This window comes from Pteropus alecto, unplaced genomic scaffold (genome assembly GCF_000325575.1).
Source record: "Pteropus alecto unplaced genomic scaffold, ASM32557v1 scaffold157, whole genome shotgun sequence".
NCBI classification, from domain to species: Eukaryota; Metazoa; Chordata; class Mammalia; order Chiroptera; family Pteropodidae; genus Pteropus; species Pteropus alecto.
This window is the reverse complement of record NW_006440626.1, coordinates 2,707,520-2,732,617: the sequence shown is the minus strand read 5'-3', so window position 1 is coordinate 2,732,617 and position 25,098 is coordinate 2,707,520. Positions and strand designations below refer to the sequence as shown.

The window sequence follows — 25,098 nt, the reverse complement described above, 5'->3', positions numbered from 1 at the left end:
AGTGCAGAAGAAGGAAAGGCCATGTGGGGTCTCCAAGTCTGAGTGAGTATGACATGCTGGACACCAGATGTGCTGGTGATGGTCATGCACTATGACCCCAAACAAGTGTACACAAATAATGATGGGATGAAGAGATAAGTACATAGTGCTGTGGGCGCACAGGGGAGGGTGACCTGTTTCAGGCCTGGTGGCTGAGAGCCCAATGAAAGGGAGGAATGAGATTTTATTTTAGACCCTGAGTTTGAAGGGACAGCGGGCTATCAAGTCTGTAATTTCCATAAACAGCAAATACCCTTTACCAGGCCTGGCGATATAGGGATGACGAAGACACTGTTGTGTCCTGGAAAGGCTCACAGGCTATGAGAGAAGACAGACAACTACAACGCAGCGAGGTCAAAGTCACGACGAGGAGGGTGCGCAGGGGGTCTGGCCAGGGCCCTGGCAATCTCCTTTCCCATCATGCTGCGCACTACTGGCCAACCCAAATCCACCACCTGCCCAGGCTGTGTGCTCCCTACCTGTAACCCTACCCCCTGACTTGTGCTTTGCCCCTCTGCAAAATGCTTCCCAAATCTCGGTCATTTTTCCCTGAGGCCCAGCTCAGATCTGGCCTCTTCACTAAACAGGTAACAGATGGAGATCCAAAGTTTTCATCTGCAAGGGAAGTTAATCCCAAGAATACGTCTCTATAACCCCTTGCTCCCTGCTGTGAACTCCACCTCTCACTGAGGCCTAAGGAGAGGCTGATGGATCTGCACCTCTGCCTCAAAGTAGCTGAACATGATAAGATCACCACTTCTGAGGAACAAAATACTTAACTTACTACTTTAAAATGTAAATAATGTGAAATAAAAAGTTTTTAAAAAGTGTTTTAAAGAATTTTGAAAATTAGCTACCTTTCCAAAGGCTCTGACTTTTGGAAGAAAGCACTTTTTAAGTTTCGCACACAGAAACGTAAAAACATTAAGATATATGTACATAACCATGGATACACATGAGCCAGTGAGTCAGACATGTTTCAAATGCAAAAAGCTCCTTTAACACTAACTGACCACATCTGGATGTATGAAGAGAAGTGGAGTCGAAACAAATATCACATTGTAAACAAAAGCATGACCCCAACAGTCTGAGAAAGGTGATGCAGGATGGGACACACAGATTTTAACATGTCCTTGGCCTCCTTGGGCAAAGCAGTGAGAAATGCAGTCAACCAAAGCATTAAGACTAGATTTTACTAGAGGTGCCAACACCATAGGTCAACCTGTCAAATGAAGTAAAAGGCAGAGCTGAGTTCTACGGGGATAGTCCACTCCAGATAAAAGCCAATGGACCTTTTTACAGTTTATGGGTCCTCCACGTATGGCTAAGGATGCAGGCACAGGAGGAACGTTGCCTGGATGATTAATTCCTGTGAAAGAGCACAGGAGTTCGGAGGAGCAGAGGTGAGCTGACACACAACGTGCTCTGCTGCTTCAAACTCACTACAACTCCAGAATACTGAGAAATGTTAGTTTTTGTTAAATGCATCTATCAGCTAAGCTCCTTCTAAAGATTACTGAGCTTCCCACTTAAAAACTAATAGGAAAACAAAAGACAAAACATAAAAAAAAACAAACTACAAAACCCTACTTCTTTAAATAGCTCAAAAGACTGTTTCAAATACATTATAAACTTCGGGACTCAAGAGAAAGACTCACCGCTAAGTCTCTAAGAAGAATCTCAAAAATTAATTCGGGTTTGACAGATTTTAAAGAAATACAAATGCAGATCATTTCAGTAGCATAAGATATTTGTGAATGGCTTGAGCTCTAGACTGTATTCTAGGTTCTCATTTCATTTCAAAAAGGAGAATAAAAGGGGCAAACCATAACCACAAAGAGGGTGCTGAGTATACACACACAGGGCACTAAGAGATAAAAAGAAACTATTCCTGACAACTGTCTGCTATCCCTGCCAAGAGCTCTGAGAAGCGATAACCATAACTCTTCCTTCGATCTAAAGTATCAGGGAGAAGAGCAGGAGACTGGGCACGAGCCAGCACACGACCATCTCTCCCTCTGGGACAGTGAGACCAGCGCGCGCCGCTTTCCTATCTGGAGTTGGACTAAATGTCTTAAGGAAAGAGACCAAGAAAAACATGTTTAAAAATGTCACCTGGAAAAAGAATTTTATTTTAGCAAGCAAAAGAAGCAAAAACACAACTTTTTTTGGCAAGGTGCAATTGCTCCTCCTATTAAACTCACTTTCAATGGATTCTCCTGGGCGATGCATTGGAAAACATACTATACTTAGAGTCAGGAAACCTATATTTAAATACTTACTAGTTTTGCTATTTATCCTGTGTCTCTGGCAAGTTACTTAAACCCACAAGACTCACTTTTCTCATGTGAGAAAAGGAGTTAACCTAACCTTGCTGCTTCACAAGCATGTTCCACAATAAATCTGTAAACTGCTAAGTACCATATAAATTAAAGTGATTATTATTAGTATTACCACTTCCTTCTCTTGCTTTCTCAAGTAAAAGTCTGAACCAATGACAAAACAGTCAAAAGAAACAAGGACAAAAACTGGAAGAAGGGTTAGCCATCAATCAATCAAATGAAATACAATAAAACGACCCCCTAAAATCAAAATAACTAAGTACTGTGACTGACAGCCACTCTGTGACACTTCATATCTGTGTCATTCTCTAATTCAGAAAGCTCCCACACCCTGGGATCTACAGTCCATTCATAAAAATCACAGCAGGGTTAAAGCCTCATCAGTCCTAGTTTACAATCAAAATGCCAACGGAGCACATTGTTATTCCATAGGCAAGAGCCACAGCCACAAGACCAATCCCCACTCTCCCCACTGCTGGAGACACACTCGAAGGCAGGTAGTCTCTAGATTGCAGGGGTGTCTCTTCCTCCCCTGACCAACTGGCATGAAATTAGCAAACCCCGACTTCACTCATCCTGAAATAAGGCCACAGAAGACAGGTGGCTGATGAAAAGGCATTTGCAATCTCAAATTTTGAAAATAAAAGCCAAAGGGACATAAACATTTTCTGAAAACTTGCTATTTCCAAATTTTCTGGATGGTTATAATAACAGCTAAAATTTATCTAGTGGTTAATGTGAGTCAGGAAGCATTCTAAAAGCTTTAGTTATTAACTAATTTAATCTGCACAATCACAGGTAAGTACAATTATTATTTTCACGTTTTTAGACAAGAAGCACAAAATAGTTATTTGCTGAAGGTCACACTGCTAATAAGGGATTCAAATCAGGTAGTTGGATTTGGAGACCATGATCTAGATATCGATTCTTGGAGAATCCTCTAGCCAACAATGCTTCGCTTACCTGACCAGCTGTGCCATCTTATACTCACTGTCACAGTCGGATGTAAGCAAGACAATAGTGTAGTGTCTCTCACCTTATGGTCACTTGTTTTGAGATGAATGTTAGAATACCATGAACCCATAAAAATAAGGTCTCATTTTCTGCATCCAATAATAATGGACTAAATAATTTGACGCGCACATACCAAAAAAAAAAAACGGGGTTTTTTTTTGGGGTGGGGGGATGAAATATACATACATCTTTTTAAAGTAACAAAAAGCTACCAAGGTAGCGAAGAATTACCAAGTTAATACCTTGGAAAGAGGGGAAATCCAAAGAGGTGAGACCTGGGGGCAAATGCTGATCTGCCAGAGATGGTCAAGAGGCCCCATGTGTGTCTGGCCCTTCCAGGGCCCTACACAGGAGACACTTGGTAATCTGCCCCCAACAAGAGCTGTGGAATGGCGCCCCAAATGGCTGCATTCCAGAAGAGTGAACTGGAAGTAAATCAGCCTTCCCATGGACTTGGCTTCAAATCACCTGGTTAGTTCAAAAATCTCAAACTCTCAACTTGGAGTAAAGTGATCCTGGTTTGCTAGTGCCCTCAGGCACCTGGAAAAAGCAAACAAAAATCCCCCGTGGAAAAAGACATCCAAGGCCTCTAATTATTTCTGTAATGTTTCAAATACCATTTCCTGTACACAAATATATGAACAAACACCACGAGTAAGAACCATCATAAATAGTCCAAGACTCAAAGGGACTACAGATAATACAACTGAGAGATTATAAAACACCAATATTTATTGTTTTAGGCAATAAAAGCCAAGCTTGAAAAATTTAGCAGGGAACCTAAATCCATAAAAAGCAACACAGCAGATTTGAAAAGAACCCAAACTGAAAAAAACAATAAACCCATGGGTTTAGTGTATTTCAATTAAATGCAAATCACTCAAAGAGAAAACTGGTTAAACAGAAGATAGGTCAAAGAAACTATCCAGAATGAAAAATAGAAAAGGATAAAAATTACAGCAGAAAGGATTAAGTGACAAAAAGGATAGAATGAGAAGGTCTAACATATCTGTATAACTGGAATCTCGGAATGAAGAAAAAATGGAGGCAAAGCAATATGTGAAAAGAATTGCTAGAAATTCTCGAGAACAGTTAAAAGATGTCAAGCCACAGACTCAAGAAGCCTGGAGAATACAAAATCAGTGATCTCTATTACCCTAGAATGTCTTCCCAAACTGGCATGACCTGTTTGGAAAGTATAGCCATAGCTAACTAAACAAACACCTAGTGTGGTCCTACAGGGGGCCAGACACGGGGAATACAAAGACGTAACACCTCCGGTGTGTGAGGAGCTCAAAGCCAAGCGCTTAGAAGAGATACGCTAATTCATCATAACCTAAGACTCCCTCTACCTACCTGCTACCAAAAAAAAAAAAAAAAGAAAAGAAAAGAAAAAGAAAGAAAGAAAAAAGAAAAGAAAAAGGCAGGAAGAAAATGCCAGAGAGAGGTATTTAAAAGGAAAGTGGGTTAAACTTAAAAGCAGTAAAACCGAAAGGGACTCGCAGGAATAACAGTAAGGACGCTCCAATGTCATCCGATGGTTGGGCCTAGAAGCTCTTTCCGCTCCTTCCACCGCACTAACTAAGCACACCTCACACTCTAAACCCAAAGTCCTTGGCATGAGAACTCAAAAAATACTTTATTTGTATTTCCCCCAACACTACCTAATAAAGGATTTTAAAAAATAAATCTAAACTTATCATTTTTAAAATGATAAATTCTTACTTAAGCCAGCAAAGAGAAGCTGGCTCTTGGAAGACCAGGCACAGGAAGGAGAGCTCCACCAGGACTACTGAGCAAAGAGCAGCCACGGGCGAGCGGAGGACTCCAGAGCAGGTAGCCAGGAAACGAGTGTACATAACACGTGGAATCCTCACGTTATACGAAAACCAATCTGGTTAAAAGCCCAAGGATCTCCTTTTATTAAGCTGAGACTGCTAAATGAACCCTCTCATGCAAGGAGGTGACATACAGGGAAACAGCTTCTGCGGCTGCCCTTCCCGCAAGCTTCTGTAACACAGCACATCCCCTTACAGGGACTCCAGTGGGAGAGGAACTGGCTGAAAGGTGAGCATTAACACATAAAACCCTGCACACATCAATGTGCTCATGAAATAAAACGAACCCTTTCTGAAGCACAGCACTACTGAAGTTTCAGGACAGGCTGGCTGCCCATGACTGGGGAGTGCTCCTGTGATTCTGTGTTTGGAATATGACCTTCAGACTAAAACACAGAGACGTGATTCAATACATAACTCTGAATGTCTCTGTCTTAGGAATAAAGTGGCTTACAATATTTTATGCATGCTGGGACTGACTCTCGAAGCTTGGTTTCTCTGGGTCTCATGGGTCTTGTGAGCTGTATAGGCTTCAAAGAGATCAGAAAAAAAAAATACAATAACTAAATAAAAATATAGGCATCAAACAAATTTCAAAATCACTCAAAATTTCCTCTATCTTTAGGATTCCGTTATTATTCAAACCTACATCCAGGCTTATTCATATCTGAACCAATGTGTCTAAACTAACCTGTTCAAATGATACCAGCAAAAAATAATTCCAAATTGCCAATGTAAATCACATATCTGATAAGGCTCTAGTATCTAAAATATAAAAAGAACTCTTACGACTCAACAATAAAAAGACAACGACCCAATTAAAAAAATAAGCAAAGGACTTGAATACGCACTTCTCCGAAGAAGATATACAAATGGCCAACAGGCACATGAAAAGATGCTCAACACTATTAGGGAAATTCAAATCAAAATCACAATGAGATACCACCTCAACACCGGCTTGGATGGCTATAATCAAAAAAATGGAAAATTATAAGTGTTGGCCAGGATATGAAATTGGAACACAGTGCTGGTGGGAATGTAAAATAATGCAACCACTCTGGAGGCCAGTTTAGCAGTTCCTCAAAAGACTAACATAGAGTTACTATGTGACTCAGCAATGCCACTCCAGGTATGTACCCCGAAGAACTGAAAACAGAGATAGAGGTCTGTATGCCAGTGTTCATTGCAGCACCATTCATAATACCTAAAAGGTGGAAGCAATCCAAGTGTCCATCAACAGATGAATGGAAAAATAAAATGTGGTCTATACATACTATGGAATATTATTCGACCATAAAAAGGAATGAAATTGTGATGTGTTGCATGGATGGACCTTGAAAACATTAAGCTAAGTGAAATATGCCAGACACAAAAGGACAAATACTGTATAATTATACTTACATGAAATATCCAGAATAGGCAAATTCAGAAGACAAAAAGTAAATGAAAGGTACTGGGGCCTGCAGGGGAAGAGGGAAGGGTACTTACTGCTTAACTAGTACCTAGTTTCTGTTTGGGGTGATGACAAAGTTTTGGAAACAAATCGTGGTGATGGTTTCACAACACTGTAAATAATCTTTGCTGGTGAAATGCATACTTAAAAATGGTTAAAACGGTAACTGTTATGTACTTTTTTATTTTACCATGATTAAAAAAGAGAGAGATGGTAATGGACAGATATTCTGAAAGATAGTTTGGCAATTTCTTACAAAGTTAAAATAGTCTTATTTTATGATCCAGCAGCCATGCTCTTAAGTATTTAACCAAAAGAACTGAAATTTATGCAAACAGAAAAACTTACAAACTAATGTTTACAGCAGCTTTGTTCATAACTGCCAAAAATTATAAGCAACAGAAATGTCCTTCAATAGGTAAATGGATAAACAAACTGTGGTACAATGAAATATTATTCAATGATAAAAAAATATACGAGCTATCGAGCCACATAAAGACAGAGAGGAAATGTAAATGTATACTGCTGAGTGAAAGAAGCTAGTCTGAAAAGGCTACGTAACTATATGATTCCAACTATACAGCATTCTGGAAAAGGCGAACTACAGAGACAGTAAAAAGGTAAGTGGGTGCCAAGGGTCCAAGGGGAGAGGAAGGGATGAATAGGTGGAGCACAGAGAAGTTCTGGGGCAGTGAAGCTAGTCTGTATGATACCACAACGGTGGATACATGACATTATATACTTATTAAAATCCACAGAATGTATAACAAAGAATAAACACAAATATGAACTGTGGAGTTTAGTCAGCTGACATTGAAGGTGTGGCTGATGGCCAGTGGGCATGCTGTAGGTGGTGTGTAGGTGGCTCCAGACATTACGTGGCTTGTGGGGCAGTTGCTTGAAGAAGTTATGGGTTTAGAAGGGTCAGTACCTCCTGCTGTGATCTCTCTTTGGAGAGAAAGCAGCAGTATCTTCGGACCAGGGGTCAGTGGCCAGACAGCTTGGATGGAGAGAGTGCTTGTCTCATCTTGATAGAGCCCTGGCCCTCAGATAACAAGCTAAGGCAGGCATTCATGGGAAGAGGGTGGTGCTAACTGCCGGATTCCTCCCTACACCTCCCAAATGGCTAGAAGTTTGCCACAGGGATTTCAACGGGGGAAGCTATGGGGTTTATGCCTTCATGCCCTAATCATGACCAGCTTAAGTTGTCAGACTCAGAATTTCTTGTGGCAGACTTGGCTCCAGTACAGGATGCAACCGTTTCCCCCCAGCCTTTGCAGCAAACATGCCATACTAATGTGAGATGTTTACAGGGAAACATGTGTTAAAACTGAACTATACTGATCCTTTATCAACTTACTAAGAATTGAAAAAAGGTAAACGAATACACATACATGAACATTCAGAGCAGCACTATTCAAAATAACCCAAAGGTGGAAACAACTGAAATGTCGATGAAGTGATAATGGATAAACAAACTGTGGTATATACATACAAGGGAATATTACTCAGCCATAAAAAGGAATAAAGTACTAATACATGCTGCAACACAGATGAACCTCAAAAACATGTGAAAGAAGCCAGGCACAAAAGGTCACATATTGTATGTTTCCATTTATACGAAATAATCAAAATAGGTGAATCCATAGACAGAAAGCATGTTGGCAGTTGGCTGGTGGTATGAGATTTCTTTAGGGGTGATGAAAATGTTTTGGAACTAGACAGAGGTTGTGGGTGCACAATGTTGTAAATGTACTAAATGCCACTGAACTGTTAAACTGTTCACATCAAAATGGTTAATTTTGATCAATGGGTACAAACGAAATTCAGTTGTAAGATAAAATAAGTTCTGGAGATTTAATGTACAGCATGGTTATTATAGTTGATAATATATTAAAAATGGTTAATTTTATATTATGCGAATTTCGCATCAATAAAAAAAAAGCAAAACTCAAAAGAGGTATCTTAGTCTAAGAGAACCCATGACACCCAAGAGTGAGTAATATTGTCCCCTAGTCCCCCCCTTTACTCATCTCCCTTAAGTCTGACTCACTCCCATGACTCTCAGTCTCCAGCTCGGCAAACACATGAAGTACTGAAGAACAGGCTGCTGCTGTATGGGTTTCGAACACTAAATTCACGATTGTTTCTTTTCACACTGACCTACTTGTCCCTTAAGATCTGAGCTCAAACACTACAAGCTAACCTTTCATGAAATACCTTTGTGATACCTTCTGCAATGGTCATTTAAGGGGACAGGACAACAGATGTCTTGATCCTAAGACTGTCTCCTTTCTGCCCACCTGCTCAGGATCACTTAGATCACTGGCTCTCACTATCACTTTTCTAGAAATCAACTGATATTTTCTAGCACCTTCCTTTCTCTGTGGCCAAATTATTATAATGTATTATCACTGATCTGTTTCCCTCACTGCACTGCCGAACACTCTGAGGACAAGTCCTGGGACACACCTCTGAACTCTGAAAAACCACCCCTGTGCCTCACCTCGTCCTGACCTCATCTGGCTTATCGTCTACTCCCATGTACTAGACCCCCTATATTTCATCCTCTACCTACATCCGCACCCCACAGCCCCTGGCTTCTCTTCCAAAAGGTTCCTGACCACCACGCGACCCTTGGCTAAAGACAAGACTCCCCTGTGCCAAAATGAAATACCATTAATTCTATCTTTTGTCTACCTTTGTTCTCTACTTCAAAAAAACTATTCGGTCTGCTCACATATTCAATGCACTGCAGAAAATTAAGGGGTGTTGACACCACAATCCTTCCCTCAGAGAGGACTGGGGAAGGAGGGCAGGAAGATGCTCAGAAGGGTTTAATAAAAAGCGAAGATTAAATGCACACAATTACAAAATGCCATGAAAAAAATACCCAGTTAAGGAAATGTTAGGTTTCATGGAAGAAGGAGCATTTGCGAAAGGCCAAGAAAGACAGAGATCTCAACAGATGAAGACCGGGAAAAGAGGGCATGGACATATGCATGGACATGGGGGCACAGAAGGTGCAACAGAGGACAGGTGGAAGGAAACTGGGAGATGGGACTGGAAAGGCAGGGCAGAGTCCTACAGCCTGAATCACAAGGCACGGCGTCTATATCTGAGCACACAAGTGAGAGGGATATGACAAGAGCTGTATTTTAGAAGATGTTCTGGCAGCAGTCAGGAAGAGACTGGGCCAGGCACTGGGGAAGAAGAGTTATTATCAAGAGGCTCTGACAGCGGCTCAGGCAGGTCTCCCACCTGGCCGGCTGGAGCTATCTCCAGTCTCTACACCACAACGGCCTTGTCTCCTAGCCTCTGGCTCCTCAACACCCTCTCCCTCAAGTCCCTCACTTAAATCGCTAACTATAAAGGAAATTAATTTAATAGTCTGTCCTCCAAAAGTGATTAAAAGCAAGTCTTATGGTCTGATATAACCTGTAGTACATATTCTTTACAACAAATGCGTGAGCCCCTTGTGTGCCATGTACTGCTCTAGGCAACAGCGATGCAAAGGTGAAAAAGGCAGTTTCTATCCATGGTGTCTACACTGCAGTGGAAGAAACAGAAACAGACAAAAATGTCAGGTGGGTAGGGAAGGAAACAGCTTTGCAGTATGTATTCTCGAAGGTGGCGCCATTCATTCATTCATTCATTCATTCATTCAGTGGTGACATTGGTTAATGAAATCCAATAAGTTTCAGCTGTACACTTTAACAGGCATATATATATTTACGCTGTGTTGTTCACCTCCCATAGTTAGATTTTTTCTGTCACCTCAAGGTGTGCCTTTTACATCACAAGGGAGAAATAGGTTTTAGAGCTACACAGAGCTGAGTTCCAGCCCTGGTTCTATTACTTCATGGCTGAGTGATAGATTACTTAATCCCTCTTGCAAATTACTTAATCTCTCTTGTATCTATTTCTTTATCCCTATTTTACAGATAAAGTACTGACCTTACATAGGTCTGTTCTTGAGAATTAAATAATGAATATAAATACTGTGTACTGTGCCTGGCACTTGTCAGAGGATCTATAAATGTTAGGCTATTAGATCAGTGGTTTTACATACATAGAAATTATTTTGCTCCTATATTTAAAAAAAAACTAGATAATTTAGCATAAGCTGTCCAAAATACTTTGGGAGATAAACCGCCTGCAAAAAGAAACCTAGGAATAGTTTATAAAATAGTATTAAGAACCACCTTCAAAAAAATCAAAACAACAACAACAAAAAAGAACCAACTTCATCGACACATAAAAAGATAGTTCTATTATTCAGCGCTAAAAAGAAATGAGCTATCAAGCCATGAAAAGACATGGAAAAAACTTAAATGCATATCACTAAGTGAAAGAAGCCAACCTGAAAATGCTATACTATGTGATTCCAACTACCTGACATTCTGGAAAAGGCAAACTATAGAGACTGTGAAAAAGACCAGTGGTTGCCAAGATTTGGGGGTGGGAGGGGTAAACAGGGGAGCACAGAATTTTTAGAGCAATAAAACTACTCTGTATATTATAATGGTGGATGTATGTCATTATAAATTTCTCCAAAACCACGGAATGTGTACATCATAAGGAGTAAACTGCAATGTAAACTATGGACTCGGTGATAACGTGTCAATGTAGGTTCATCAGCTGTAATAAATGTACCACTCCGCTGGGAGATATGGATATTGGGGACGGCTGTGTGTGGGTGGGGGTGGAGGGCATACGGGGAAATCTGTGCACCTTTCAATTTTGCTATGAATCTAAAACTGCTCTAAAAAATAAAGTACAAAAAATATTTAAAAAATTTTTAAAGTACGGAATTATATGGACTAAATTGTAAACAGTAGTTATCTCTGGAAAGTAAGATTATACACCCCTATATTGTTTGAATTTTATAATGAGAGCACACTAATTTTATAATAAAAGGATACATTTCAATAAAAAAAGTTCTAAGTTGTTTAAACTAGAACACTATGCTAATATTCTTAAATTTTTTTAACATATATAACGATTTCCACGTATAACTATTTCAACAAAAGGAACTATTTTTTATGACCATTTTAACTCTAGAACAGGGTTACTGTTAAGAGTAGTGGGATTTTTTCAAATTTTTAATTTAGCAGAGTCGAATCTTATTCTTATAAGAAAATAAAATACTATTTGGTATATATTTTAATAAAACAGTAATAAGCTGAATTGGGTCAACAAGAGAATATAGTGGCTTAGGGAACCTGTCTTTTATTCATTTCTAGATGGAAAAAGATGAAACTTTCCATTTTTCTGTTCCCAAATGATTTAACTTAGAATGAACTAAAGCAGAGAAAAAACACTAGTCTGCTCTTTTCTTAGGAACTTGTATCACCTATTAAAGTTGCTAATGAAATCACAGATATGGCTTGTACATGGTCAATGCTGTGACTTCATTAGCAGAGACACCTCTTAAGCTGTATTCCGTATCACTAGGTTCCCGGAAGAGAATCCCTAATGAATCGTTCACTGAAAAAGCTTCTTCAGCAGATACAGATGGACCAGTATCAAGTACTAAGAATACTGGCAAAAAAAGAGAAGCAGAGATAATGCTTGGTCTGTTGAGAATGAGAAAAAGATTCCATCAATATATAATATCAACTACTATAATTAGAAGTCAATTCCAATTCTCTTTAGTAACATTTTCAAAGTTCAAATCTTAAATATAGGCATATGAAAGACCAAAAGTACCACCAAAAAAAAAATCTTATTCATAGACAAATATTTCTACTGGTCTTAAAACCTAATATTTTAATTTTGAAAATAAATCGCTTATTTTAAGTCTAGAAAACAGTAGACTAAGCTGCCATCCTTGGAAAGCTGAGCAATGTAAGTTCAACAAAACCAGCAAGTAAGAAATTCCTATAGCTCATTAATTCAGCAAGGGACCATGAACAGCGAACCAAAGGGAAAAAAGAAACTGAAGCTTTCTTGGCATATTCCTTTGAGTGCTAGCAGCAAAATTATACTTCATTTATTAATTTACACGAACTATTTGCTGAGCACTAACTACATGCCAAATACTATTCTGGGCTATGGGACTATGATGGCAGACGGAAGAAAGTCCCTGCTCTCACACGGATGACATGATGTTCTAACAGCGAGGTCCCAAAACCGCAGTTCCTGGGCTCCACTCAACTCTTTTTCTACAATCCAAATCCAAACTCTTCCTCTTCGAAGGGGTCACGAACGTATTCTGCAAGGGTTATCGTCCAGTTGATTCAATTAAACATAGAATTGCTCTGTGTACAGGTTAAGGGCACAGAATCTGGGGTCAGGATGCTCTATTTCAAATCCTGGCTCTGCTACTTTTTAGATGAGAGACCTTGGGCAAATCACTCAATCGGTTACACAATTTCCTCATCTGAAAATGGAGATGATAAGATTTTTATAAGAACTGAGTTAATATTTTTTAGGTGTTCAGAACAATGCCTGGAACTTTGAATTTATTATTTATATAAAATATTTACATTACTTATTATGTAGTATTAATTTATTCAAGTTTTCATACATTAAATATCAAAGTGAACTGATGCCAAAATTTTCTCAAAGCCCATTTTACTTAAACCGGTTGCTAAATTTTACAGATCTTTCTCAAGTAGATTAGAGTTTTGGCCATGGGAAAACCAGAACAAGAAGAAGCAGAGACGATCAATTCATTATTTGGTCCTAGCCCTCCCATCTCCTTCCCACCTCTCCTCACAATCGCAACAAGTCTCAATCATATATCACGTCTCTCTTCACAAGATCTTGTTCTACTTATGAAAACCAACTGCCCGGGTTCAGATTCTAGGCCCATCACCAAGCTATCCCCACTCACCCTCAGGCTACACTCTCTTCTGACCATCCCTTCCCTATGATCACGAGTCCCCCTAAGAACCTGCACTTTGCTATGAAATATGCCACATACTTTCGAGCCTTGATTCTTGAAGGACCTTCCCTTGAACTGGCCCTTCTCGGCTCGTCCAATTGGCTCTCTCTAATCTATCCTTCCAGGTCCTGCTCACATGTCCCCTTCTGTACAGCCTTCTCTGACTTAATCAGGAGTAAAGCCTCCTGCCTAGTTCTCTCCCAGAACTCTGGCTATACCACCGTTGCAGCCTGAGAGATCCTACATAGATTTTATGTTAATTTTCCATGTCTGACTCTCCCATAGACACTGAACAACAAGGAAAGGGAAGATGTTTTATTTATTTTTGCATTTCTTGTGCCTAGCATGGTATACACTTAGCAATCTTGACTGAACTGAAATAGAACTTTTCTTTTTCTGGTATTTCCTCTGATGTCTCATTCCCATAGGCTTCATTTGGCCTATGTCTCTTATCTTTAGGGGTAGCCAACTTTCAGCACTTTACTGGCCAACATACCAAAACTTTAAAGTTTTTTTTAAAAAGAGACATTTAATGAATGATGCAGGCTGCAAAGTCCTTCACTGCAACTTAGATCTCTCCTGTTTGGTATGTTAGACCTTAAATCCCTTTCCACAAAGCCTTGTTCAACTAATAGATGAAGATTCTACTGCCTTTATGTTTAAACTCACGTATCCACTAGGAAAAAAACAAAACAATTGCACTAAATTCAACGCAACATGTTTTTTGCTTACATCTGTTCGCTAATGTATAGGTACCTGTGAACTGTTCAGGTTCATTTACACTATATTTTGAGTTTATAGGCGTCGTTTGGCTGGGATCTTGAGGGCACGTTCGCCGCACCTCTGCTGTTGAGTAGGAATTACTGAACACAAACGAGTCTATCCCACTGTCCTCAAGCTCTCCAGGAGAAATGTCCAGCTTTCCTTGTAGTGGTTTGTTCGGCTCCGCCTCTAGTGCTCTATCCAGCCTCATCTGCTATGGTCCTCCTCAAAGTGCAAGAAGAGCCATCACCCCAACATACCCTAAGACTTTCATTAACTTATGGCTTAGAATACTTTCCCAGGCTAAATTAAAATTAACTCAGTTCTTTGGCTGATATTTTCTCCGAACTTTTTTCCCCATCCTTCAACCATTTTACTCTTAGGAATGCTTTGCAAGTTTTCTACAAATCCAAACTTAACATTACTTTAATACCTCCTATGAGAAAGGGACATAAAGATTAACACGGCCTGGTGGCCACCTAAGAATAGACAATCTTATGGTGAAATAGACACGTTCTACAGTAACTGTAATATAAGGATCAAGACAGGGAGGAAGAGAGGGCATTCCAAAGCAGAGGCTCAGTCATAAACCCGTGCACTCACTCTGAATGTACTCCCAGGCAGTGTGCCAGCTGCCGGGGCTATAAAATAAAACACAACCTTGACCACAAGGACCTTAGAGCCTAGTGCAGTGGTGTTCGAAAACGTTTTGCAGGTTTTTCCCAGCAAAATTCTTATGCAGATACCCAAAAGGTAAGGAAGAAATGACGAGAGCTGCTGTGGCTGGAGTTGGGAAGACAGAGGACTCTCTCTTCCTGCCCCCTAGCCAGGCCACCAGGGCCCCGGGCGCCCCTGCAAACTTGAGACAGCTCAGTTCCTAGGGAATAAGAATGGCCCTCACCTTTCTGTGCTGTTTTGATAGGACACTTAGAACACTGCCACCTCCCCAATGCGGGGAATGCTACAGAAGTACTGGTTAAATAAGACATGAGGCTGTACAATGATGTAGAAGTCACTGTCTAATGCAAGGAAATGGCAGAGACAAATGGAGAAGGACTGGAACTGCCAGGTACGAACGGGAAAAGCAGAGTCCAAATCAGTAAAATGAAAACTAGACAAAGAATTGTAAAGGTCTGACCAGTTTCTTGAAAATCCCAGGAGGAAGAAAGCTCATTTTAACTACTTTATAATTTCCCCCTGCAATTCTTATTTCCTTAGTTGCCTTATCTGTTTGCCACAGCGGTTTCCCCCCAAATTTCCTGTGTTCTTCAAGCTTCCAACTCCCCGCCTGGCTCCTGACCCTCAGCTGCACACAGAAAAGCACTCCTCATTTACCTTCCCGCCCCATATCCATCTGCTCCCGTGCGCACACCTCTGCTTTCTTCTGGGGATTCTGACCATCCAAAGCCAGCCCTGGTTCACCTCGGGCTCTGAGCTATCCAGGGAGGTCCTCGGTCTGACACTCGTGGGCATCTACATCACAGCCCGTGCTGGCTCCTTCCTACCCGGATTTACACAGGTTTAAGGTTCTCCTCTATGCAAAATACATCTTCTCTTAACTCCGGATTCTCCCTGCACCTATTTTTATACTTTCCTTTAACGGCTAAACTTTAGGAAGGTTTGACTCCAAACTCACTGTCTCCACTTCTTCACCTCGCTTTCTCATCAACATACAACGACGCAGCTTCAGTTATCCCCTCCCCTCCCAACTGACACTGCTCAGGACTCTTGGCTTCGGCTCCGACTTGAAACTTTCTTTCCCCACACCATGCTCTCTGGGTTTTCCTCCTAACCTGTCTGCATCCTGTTCTTGAAACGCTGCCCTGCTCCCTTGGTGTTCCCATTCCTTAGTCGTGTCCTGACCCTGTGAGCATTGTCAGTGTTAGAACAATAACGTAAGGGGAGGGGGTGTCTAAAGCTACTAAACCTTCTAGGGGCTGAGCTCAGTAAAGTCCGTGTTATTGGCGGGAGAATCCCGTCACTCAGGCAGGATAAAATGAAGGAACCACTTCTGTATATACTCACACTCCTGGTTCACCCCAGAGCGCCATCTCATCCACTTCGGGGCTGCACATGTACGGTGACCTCGATCTAAGTCTTAGTCTGCAGCCCAGGTCCTTCTCCTCGGCGTCAGATCTGTGCTTCAAACACTTCATGCCTTCCTTACAAGCATCTCAAACTTAAGTCTAAGACGAGATTCAACACTTTATCCCCGCCCCAATCTTCTCTTTCTCCACTGTTTTCTACTTCAATGAATAGCACCACTATTGCCCAGTTTCCAAGCCCAAAGTCCTGATTTTCCTTCCTCCTTCTCCTTCACACGTCTCCCTCCTAAAGTTCTCATCCCATCGCCACCATCAATACCTTCCCCCAGTCGAAACATATGGCCCACTATGTGGCAAATACTGCTGCAGACATTAAATATACAGCAGTGAACAAACTAAGCTTAACCCTCGAGGGAGGAGATGGGCAAAGAGAATTTCAGACAGGAATCAAAGTTATGAATAAACGAGGTGATGTGATGGGCGCTACTTTAGACAGGGAGGGCCAGAGAAAACCTTTTAGAGAAGTAATCATTCATTCATTCATTCATTCATTCATTTATTGGGTAAAAAATTTTTTTTTAATGTCTACAGCACCCGGTCTTCTTAGGTGATCTCCCATCCAAGTACTAACCAGGCCCAACCTTGCTTAGCTTCGGAGATCAGAAGAGATCGGGCTTGTTCAGGGTAGCATGGCCTTAGACAAGAAGTAAACATTTAAACTGAGCCTGAATGACAAACAGAAACAAGTCTCACACAGATTTGGGAGGCAGAGTGCTCCAAGCAGACAAAGGAGCCAAGTATAGAGGTCCTAAGGTAGAAAAGAGCCTGAGGTGCTGAAAAGCAGGGAGGGTCAAGGAGGCTGTAACTTAGGGAGCAAGGAGGAGGCCAGAGGGAGGCAGGGTCAGATAGGCTCTCACTGGCCACCAGAAAAGCAACGAAAAGAGACTGACTGGAGGGAGACAACTGACTGACATAATCCAATTAGGATTTTTAAAGACCATTTTAGCTGATAAGTAGAAAATGGTTTGGGAAGAGGGCAAAAATAGAGAATTGGAAAACCAGTCAGGAGGCTAATAATACAGCAGTCCAGATAAGAGGGGATAGTGCTTGAGATGGGAGAAAACAAATTCAAGATATATTTTGGATATAATATAAACAGAACTTACTAGGAGATTAAACACTGAGAGTGAGGGGAAAAAAGAATCTAAGACAATTCCTAGGTTGTTTTTTGGTATAATTTACATATAGTAAAATCATGCAGAGTATATGATTCAATCAGATTTGATGAATGCCTATCAAGACTCAGAACATTTCCATCGTTCTAGAATGTTCTTTCCTGTCCCTTCCCAGTCAATCCCCTTCCTTCCAAGAGGCAACCACTGATTTGATTTGTAGTACCAGAATGTGGCCAAAGGACAGCAAGCACAAGTAGCAGGACAGGTGGTGAGAGAGGCAGGCAGGGGTCGGGGTATTCAGGGCCTTGTGAGAAACAGGAAGGAGTCTGGATTGTCTTCTAAGTGCTTTGAGAAACCGTTAAAAGATATTTTAAGTGCTGGAGAGACAGGTGACTCTTGGCTACTCTGGGCAAAGCGGAATAAAGACAGATGGGAGCAGAAATCGGTAGACGATGGTAAGAGACAAGCACAGTGTTGCAGGCAGGAGGTGATGGTGGCTCAGAGAGACAAATTCTAATCAGATTATGGAAACAGCCCTAAAGGGGACTTGGTGATGGATTAGATGTGGAGTGCTGAGAAAAAAGAAGGAATCTGACTTGAGAAACTGGATGGATGGTAAAGCCATTTATGGAGAAGGGGAAAAATAGAAGAGGAAGTTTTTGAAGAATATATGCTCAGTTTTGGACTTGTGAGGCTCAAGTTACTGGTGAGACATCCAAGTAGCAGCATCCAGCAGGAGTGGAGGAGCTAGGAAAGGTCTGGCTGAAGATGTCAATGTGGAATCATCAGCTTACAGACAATCATGAAAGCCCGAGAGCACTTGAGGAGAGTACAGAGAATGCCAATGGTCAGGAAGGGGAGGAACAAGCCACAGCGGTGGGCAGAGACAGCTAAGGGACAGGCGGGTGGTAAAGAAGCAAATGGTCCTTTAAGAAACCTCCAGCGACCTTTCAAGTCACGTCTTGGTACAGCACCTTGTACTCGTTCCGATCAGAGCTCTTTTGATGCCTCTGTTTAATTGCCATTCTCTACTGGTCAGATATTCGAGGACATAAAAGCAATAGGGTTGGCAGGAACCAGCCCTGATCTAGTCCAGCATCATGGCACATGGCGCAACGGGGAATGCTGTTTAGTGGACAATGACCATTCAGTGAGCATCACCTACAGGTGGTATGCTCCACCATATGCTTTTCCTCTTTTAGTTCCTTTTCCCAGCAGCCCTGAGGAAGGTGTATCTCCATTTTACAGGTGAGGAAACTATGGCTCAGGCAAAATGCCCAAGGCCACTGCTTATAAGTGATGGAGCCAGACTGAGGCCACACATCTTCCTTCACATGCTCCACTGTCTTCATAAAGTACCCATTACATGGGGCTTTTACAGAGTACTCTCTCACATTACTGCCAAAGAGATACAAAATCTGCCCCCAGGTAATTGGCCCACCAGAGCAGTAAGTCAGGGAAAGGTCCAGGAAAGCAGTCTGCTCCTCCTGAATCCCTACTGTTGTCAGGCACAGTGAATTATCTCTGGGTTCTCAAAGTAATTCTTCATGCCTAGGGCACTGCTAAATGCAGAAGGTTTTGAAACCTTCCCTGAAACCCAGGTCGGGAAGTGGGAACTGAGGCCTACCAGGGCCTTAACTCTTGAATTCTAGAACTCAATTTTAGCCACAAATCAGAAAGTTCTCCCACATTACCTAAAGGGCCTTATTTTAACTTCACTACTAATGCTAAATGTGGCTAAGAGCTTCTCCATTTCATCTACTCTGGACTAAGACATAATCAGGATGAGATTCTGTCTCAGCAGGGTCTAAGAAACCAACACTGAGTACCTTTGTGAAAAGTAACAGGGGCGCAATTTTCTTTGTCTATACTCTGCTTTTGAGATTGATGTGCTGTCTTTTCCCTGACTTCTTAAGTCTGGAACTACACAGGCTTTTTCCTAAGTGAGTACATTAGCACCCAGAGGCTTCCTTTTTATACTCAAGAGCAATTGTTAACTATCGATCCTCTGGTGAGAGCATGGGCTCTGGTGGAAAGAACACCAGCCTGGCAAAGAACAGGGTCCTAACCTTGGCTCTGTCAGTGTAAAACTGCATAACTTTGGGCAAGTCATCGCCTTCTCAGCATCTAATAGCTGTAAAGCCAAAGGACTAGACTAGACAATATCTAGATTTCTTTCAGCTCTCCATGTAATTCTATAATCAGAGAGCACAGAAAGGGTGGATGAAGGCATGTAGGACACTGGCCAGCTGGCTGAGGACGGCCGGGAGGATGAACCCTCTGGGCTATGGGTAAGAAGCCTGTCTGATCTGTAGTGTTTCCTCTCCTGCCAGAGGGCCCACTCTCAGCTGTCATTGCTTCCCTTAACAGCCCCCGACCCAAGTTCCACTCAGTCACTTGGGATCTTTCGTTTGAAACAATACCTAGCAAAGTGCCCTGCATATAGATGTCACTAACATTTGCTGGCTTCATTTGAAACTTTAACTAAGTATGATGATTATAACACCCCCGATCCAACTCCCCAACAAAGAGACATACACACAACTAAAGGATGTTTCTAATAATGCCTAGCACTCACCAACGTTTAAACACATCTCTATATTTCTTATTGGAACCATTCTTAAAAAGCAGACAACATTCCTCTTTCCTACCAGTTAAAAGGTATCACTAATGATCCCTCTTAAGCTCTTCTGAGCCAGGTCTACATTCACAAAGCATAAAGATATGAACAGAGGGAAGATTTCTATCAACCCACCTCTATTCTTTGGATTAACTTCTCAAGATGTTCAGGGCTAAAGCAAATTATTTACTTTAATGCCATTTTCATCTATCCCATAGATCAAGTTTGACTGCCCTGCTGGCAGAAAAGGCTTCAGAAGAGGCAACATCTTCATGACTACTCAGCATCCCCCGAGTCACTATCATACTGTCTTTTTATTCTCTTCATAGCTATTATCACCACCTGACATTCGTATTTACTCACTGTTTACAGTCTGTCTCCAGAGCAGGCTCCTTCTTTATCTTGCCCACCACTGCATCTCCCATGCTTAGAATGGCGCCTATAAATACTTGTTAATGAAAATTAGAACACAACACACAGAGGACCTTAATCCACGTTTGGGAATGTGCTGTTCAAACATGGAACCATCTTCCAATTAGGCTGACCGTCGAGCATTCCAACGAACTTCCACCCTTTCCTACAGAACAGCGTATGTGTACATCCTGCACTATGGATGTTTTCCCTGCAGCTAATGTTTTCTCTTCCCCACAACGAAACATCAGATAACGAGCCACAGATATACCAATAAGTCACTTTATAGTTCATCTTCCTGCTGGGTCATGCGTATTACCTGGAAAGCGAACACAACTCAAATGCAGAAAGTCCTGATTGTGTTTGTCACAAGAATCTTTCCACTTATACGGCACATACCACAGGTATTATGAGGATTTTTAACAGCCTAATGATGAAAACAACTATCCGGTCTAAATGCAATGTGACCAAATTATGCACTATGAAAGCCTCGATTTCATTAAACAATTGATACTTGAACAACACAGGTTTGAACTATGCAGGTCCACTTACACAAAGATTTTTTTCAATAAATAGTGTAAACATATTTTCTCTTCCTTATGATTTTCTTAACATTTTCTTTTTTCTAGCTTGTTACTGTAAGAATACAGTATGTAATACCCATAACGTATAATAAAATACATGTTAATGTTATTGCCTTGGTATCAACTGTTTATATAAACATCATAAACATCAACTGTTTGTTATTGGTAAGACTTCTGGTCAACAGTAGGCTACTAGTACAATTTTTTGGGGAATCAAAAGTTATACGTGGATTTTCAAATGTGCCAGGGGTGGGATATCAGCACCCCTAATCCCTGTGTTGTTCAAGGGCTAACTGTATTATATTTCAAAAGTACAACTCTGATGTACAGTTTTGTCCCAATATAAACAGGATTTATCGTTTTGCTTTATTTTGTTACTTTTCTCTCCAGAAAAAGAAAATGAAGGCAACAGAGTCAGAAACCTCAGACAGATCTAATAAGCACTAAGGGGCCTTGAACGCAAGCCCCTATGAGGACAAACACCTGAGGCATACTGGGAAAAGGACTTTTATAAATACATCTTTTGAGTCTCATCTGGTCAAACTAAGAGCAGTCATCAGATATTATTCCTATGCACTATAAACCAGAAATAGACAAGAGGCAGCCCCTTACATATTATATCACTCTTTGAGCTGATAAAAAAATTTTTTTCAGCTCAAGATAGAATGGCATGACTGGGTATGATAGAGAAACTTTTCAGATTAAATCTCAGGTGCACTGGCAAAACTGGCCAGGTATGGAGAAAGTGAAAGTTTAGAAAACTCCCGGGGATCACTAAACCACGTGGTACAGTCACAAAACCATGCTTTCCAGTGTTCTGCCCAAGTCCAGATTTCAAGTTCATTATAACTTTAAAAAAGGGAGCACAGCATGAAATATGCATTCCAAGACCAATCTACCACCAGCTGATTTGTGCCTTGAGCAGGCATTAAACTATCATAGACCTAGTAAAGGCTTTGCAATCAAGGGAAGGACAGGTACATCGAAACCCTGACCCCTTACTACCTCTACGATCTCTCACAGAAAGGAGCGATATCTGACCTCTCAGCTCTGCTGGATAGATTTTGTAAGACAACTTAAACACCTTAGACAGAACTTAGCATACTGGATCTAAAATACAAACGAGCAAACAAACAAAACAGAAAAGTTAGCATCCTTTCCCATCTATATGAAGAGAAGGCTGAATTCACCAGAAGCCCAACTCTAATTTCCTGGTCTAAAAAGAAATGATTTCAACTACATTCCATTCCATACCACTAAAAGGATATAAAACCTAAAACCTAAAAGATGTCTCCTGACATCTCACTACTCTGTCAATCTGTCACATACACACAAATTACCTTTGTAGAATAAGAATTTTATAACTTCTCGTAACACAAAACTAAATGTACATGTGGTAACTGCTTACAATTTAAGTAACTAGGGTGTTTAAAATCCCACACCAAACACAAGGTCATGATTTAAATACTAAGGCAGAATAAACTGCTTATTTTGGGAAACTCCAAATAATCAATTTGCACAGCTGTATAAAATTATCTATTTTTGTGATAGGCCTGATGTTAACATACAAGAAAAATTCTACCCATCCGTCTCCAAAGTCAACATTACAAGCACACCTTCCAATGCTGACACCCTTTTTGAAACTGTACAGACTAAATAAAGACCTAAAAAAGACTTTTACACTGTATCAGGCACATGTCCTTCAAGCATCACAGCGCTAGAAATTTAAAACAAACAAGACCGACTTCTGAGACCAGACTAGAAGGACTAACTAGTCAGAAGCGTGGCCTACGGCCCTCACACACCATAAAATCAGTGAAACTAATTGGGGTTCCTCAGCATCTGAGAGGAAGCATCCTGCTACCATTAAAGAATAAATTGGGGATGCGAATAATTAGTGCACCCTGAGGTGACAGTTAATTCCACTAGCATGCCATTTCACAGATATTATGGAATTCCATTTTATCCCTATTCTGAGAATACTGGAAGTTTCAAAAGTTAGCCAAACGCCAAATATCCCTTGAAAGAACTTTAAATAAAGCCCTCCAGTCTCCTGCAGAGAAAAGATCTTGGAACTCCCTGGAGCCAATAATACACACAAGACCCCACATGCTTTGTCCACAGCTCCAAGTAGTCAAATGTTCTCTGAAATCTTTTTCCTGATAACTTCTTGCACAAAAACAAAAATACAAGGCACATTCAGTATAAGCTAGAACAGACTTTCTGAGAAGCACAGAACAGCATCTTAGATTTGAGAAAAACTGTACCCTAACCAAGTTTTGCGCTCTACTGGAGGAGAGGCTGGAAGCTAGAAAGTGAGACAGGTTTTTAAAAGCCAGGTAAGGCACAGCCTTGCAGTTCTCTGGAAGGTCGCCTCTGATTAAAACAAAAGCACAAAATAGGAGAGACACAACACAAAACTACCTCGAACCCTGTAATGTCTGACCTGCAAGGGAGTCCTCATTTAACTCGTTTAACAGATGAGGAAATTGGAGCCTTGGGCGGGTGGGTAGGTAACAGACAGGGATAGTTTATTTGGTGGCAAAGCTGGAAGTAGATTCCTGGTCTCCTAGATCGGGCTTCAGTGCAGTTTCCCACTCCACCAAGCTGCCACCCCATGTAAGATGTTTTATAAAACTCTTCACTGAAGCTGTTAACATAAGGGTCCAATTATCATCCAAAGATCTGCCTGTTAGATAATAGCTCGAAAATTCCATCCATTTTACTGCAGTTACCAGAGTCATCTAATCTTTGGGAGGAAAAAAAATAGCAAAGAGGAAAGGGGCGGGGTGGGTGGGGGGGATCCTAATTTTGATCTGTCCCCTAAAGGCAAACTAAACGGTTTCACACACTGACAGGCAGACAGTGCTAGTATCCACAACCACAAAAACAGACAGACAATAATCCCCACCCACAGGCCCAGGAAGGCGCAGCTCCTCGGCACCGCCTCCCCAACTCACTAAATTCCACTCCCATCCCGGCGCACAGGAGACATTCCACCTCCCGCCGCTGCCAGAGCGGGCTGGGCCGGATCAGCCACTTCACTTCAACACCCCCCCGCCCCCCAAAAAGGGATGGGAAGCTGAGAGCCTCGAGTCCCCAAACGAGCGCTCGCTCGCACACGGGGACCACCGGATCAAACACCCCGCCCTGCTCACCGCGGCGGGGGAGGGGGAGAAAGCCCCACGCAGGAAGTGTGTCCTGCGCTCCGCTCCCCGCCCCCCTCCCGCGCTGGGACCTTGCGCCCCGCCAGCCGCTACCTGCCCTCTGCCCCCAACAGGCGAGACGCAGCCGCGTCCACATGGCTTCAGGTGTTCACATGGCAATAAACCGGCCCCTGTCCCTCCGCGGCCGAGGCGCGCTCCGACTCCCGGGCGCCCCGGCGCCGCTCCTGTCCACCCGGCCCTCCGCCCGCCGGCCTCGCCCCCGGCCCGCAGCGAAGAGGGGAGCGCAGCCGGAGCTCTAGGGTGGCCGGCGGCGCTGACTCCGCCGACACCCGGGCGCCGACCGCTCGCACCCGCCTACTTGGCACCCGAGGCCGGGACGAGCAGGTACCTTCCCCCGGCACCCTAAGGCAAGGACCGGTGCCCAAGCCCTGAGGGACTCCCAGGCCGGACTGAGACCCCTCAGCGCCCTGACGCCAAACCCGGCCCCTTCCCCTCAGCAACCCTAGGCCAGGCCAGGCCGCTCCGCTCTGCGCTCCGGGTCGGGCCGGGCCATTCCCCAAGCACCCCGAGCTCCAGCCTCGGAGTCCGGGGGACTCAGCATTCCCAGGTCGAGCCGGGCAAAGACCTCTGCCCCCAGCCCCCGAGGCCGGACATCCCGGCCTGGCCCCAGCCTCTCAACCCTGACCCCTGCCCCTCCCCCTCCGGCCCGGGCGGCAGTTACCTGAGGGAGCCCCCCGCCCGGTCCCTCGGCCTCGG

At 42.4% G+C, this 25,098-nt stretch overlaps 1 protein-coding gene and 1 pseudogene across 3 annotated transcripts in view; both read right to left on the bottom strand.

Moving 5' to 3' along the window:
• The window catches only part of TCF20 (transcription factor 20), an 87,439-nt gene extending 62,347 nt beyond the window's left edge, over positions 1–25,092 (bottom strand). For all 3 annotated transcript variants that reach the window (XM_006917356.3, XM_006917358.3, XM_015593561.2), the window contains exon 1: positions 25,064–25,092. The gene's annotated coding sequence lies outside the window, so the exon portion shown is untranslated. The remainder of the gene's footprint in view (positions 1–25,063) is intronic.
• LOC112484289 lies at positions 16,968–17,086 on the bottom strand (annotated as a pseudogene).
• Positions 25,093–25,098: the final 6 nt, after the last annotated feature.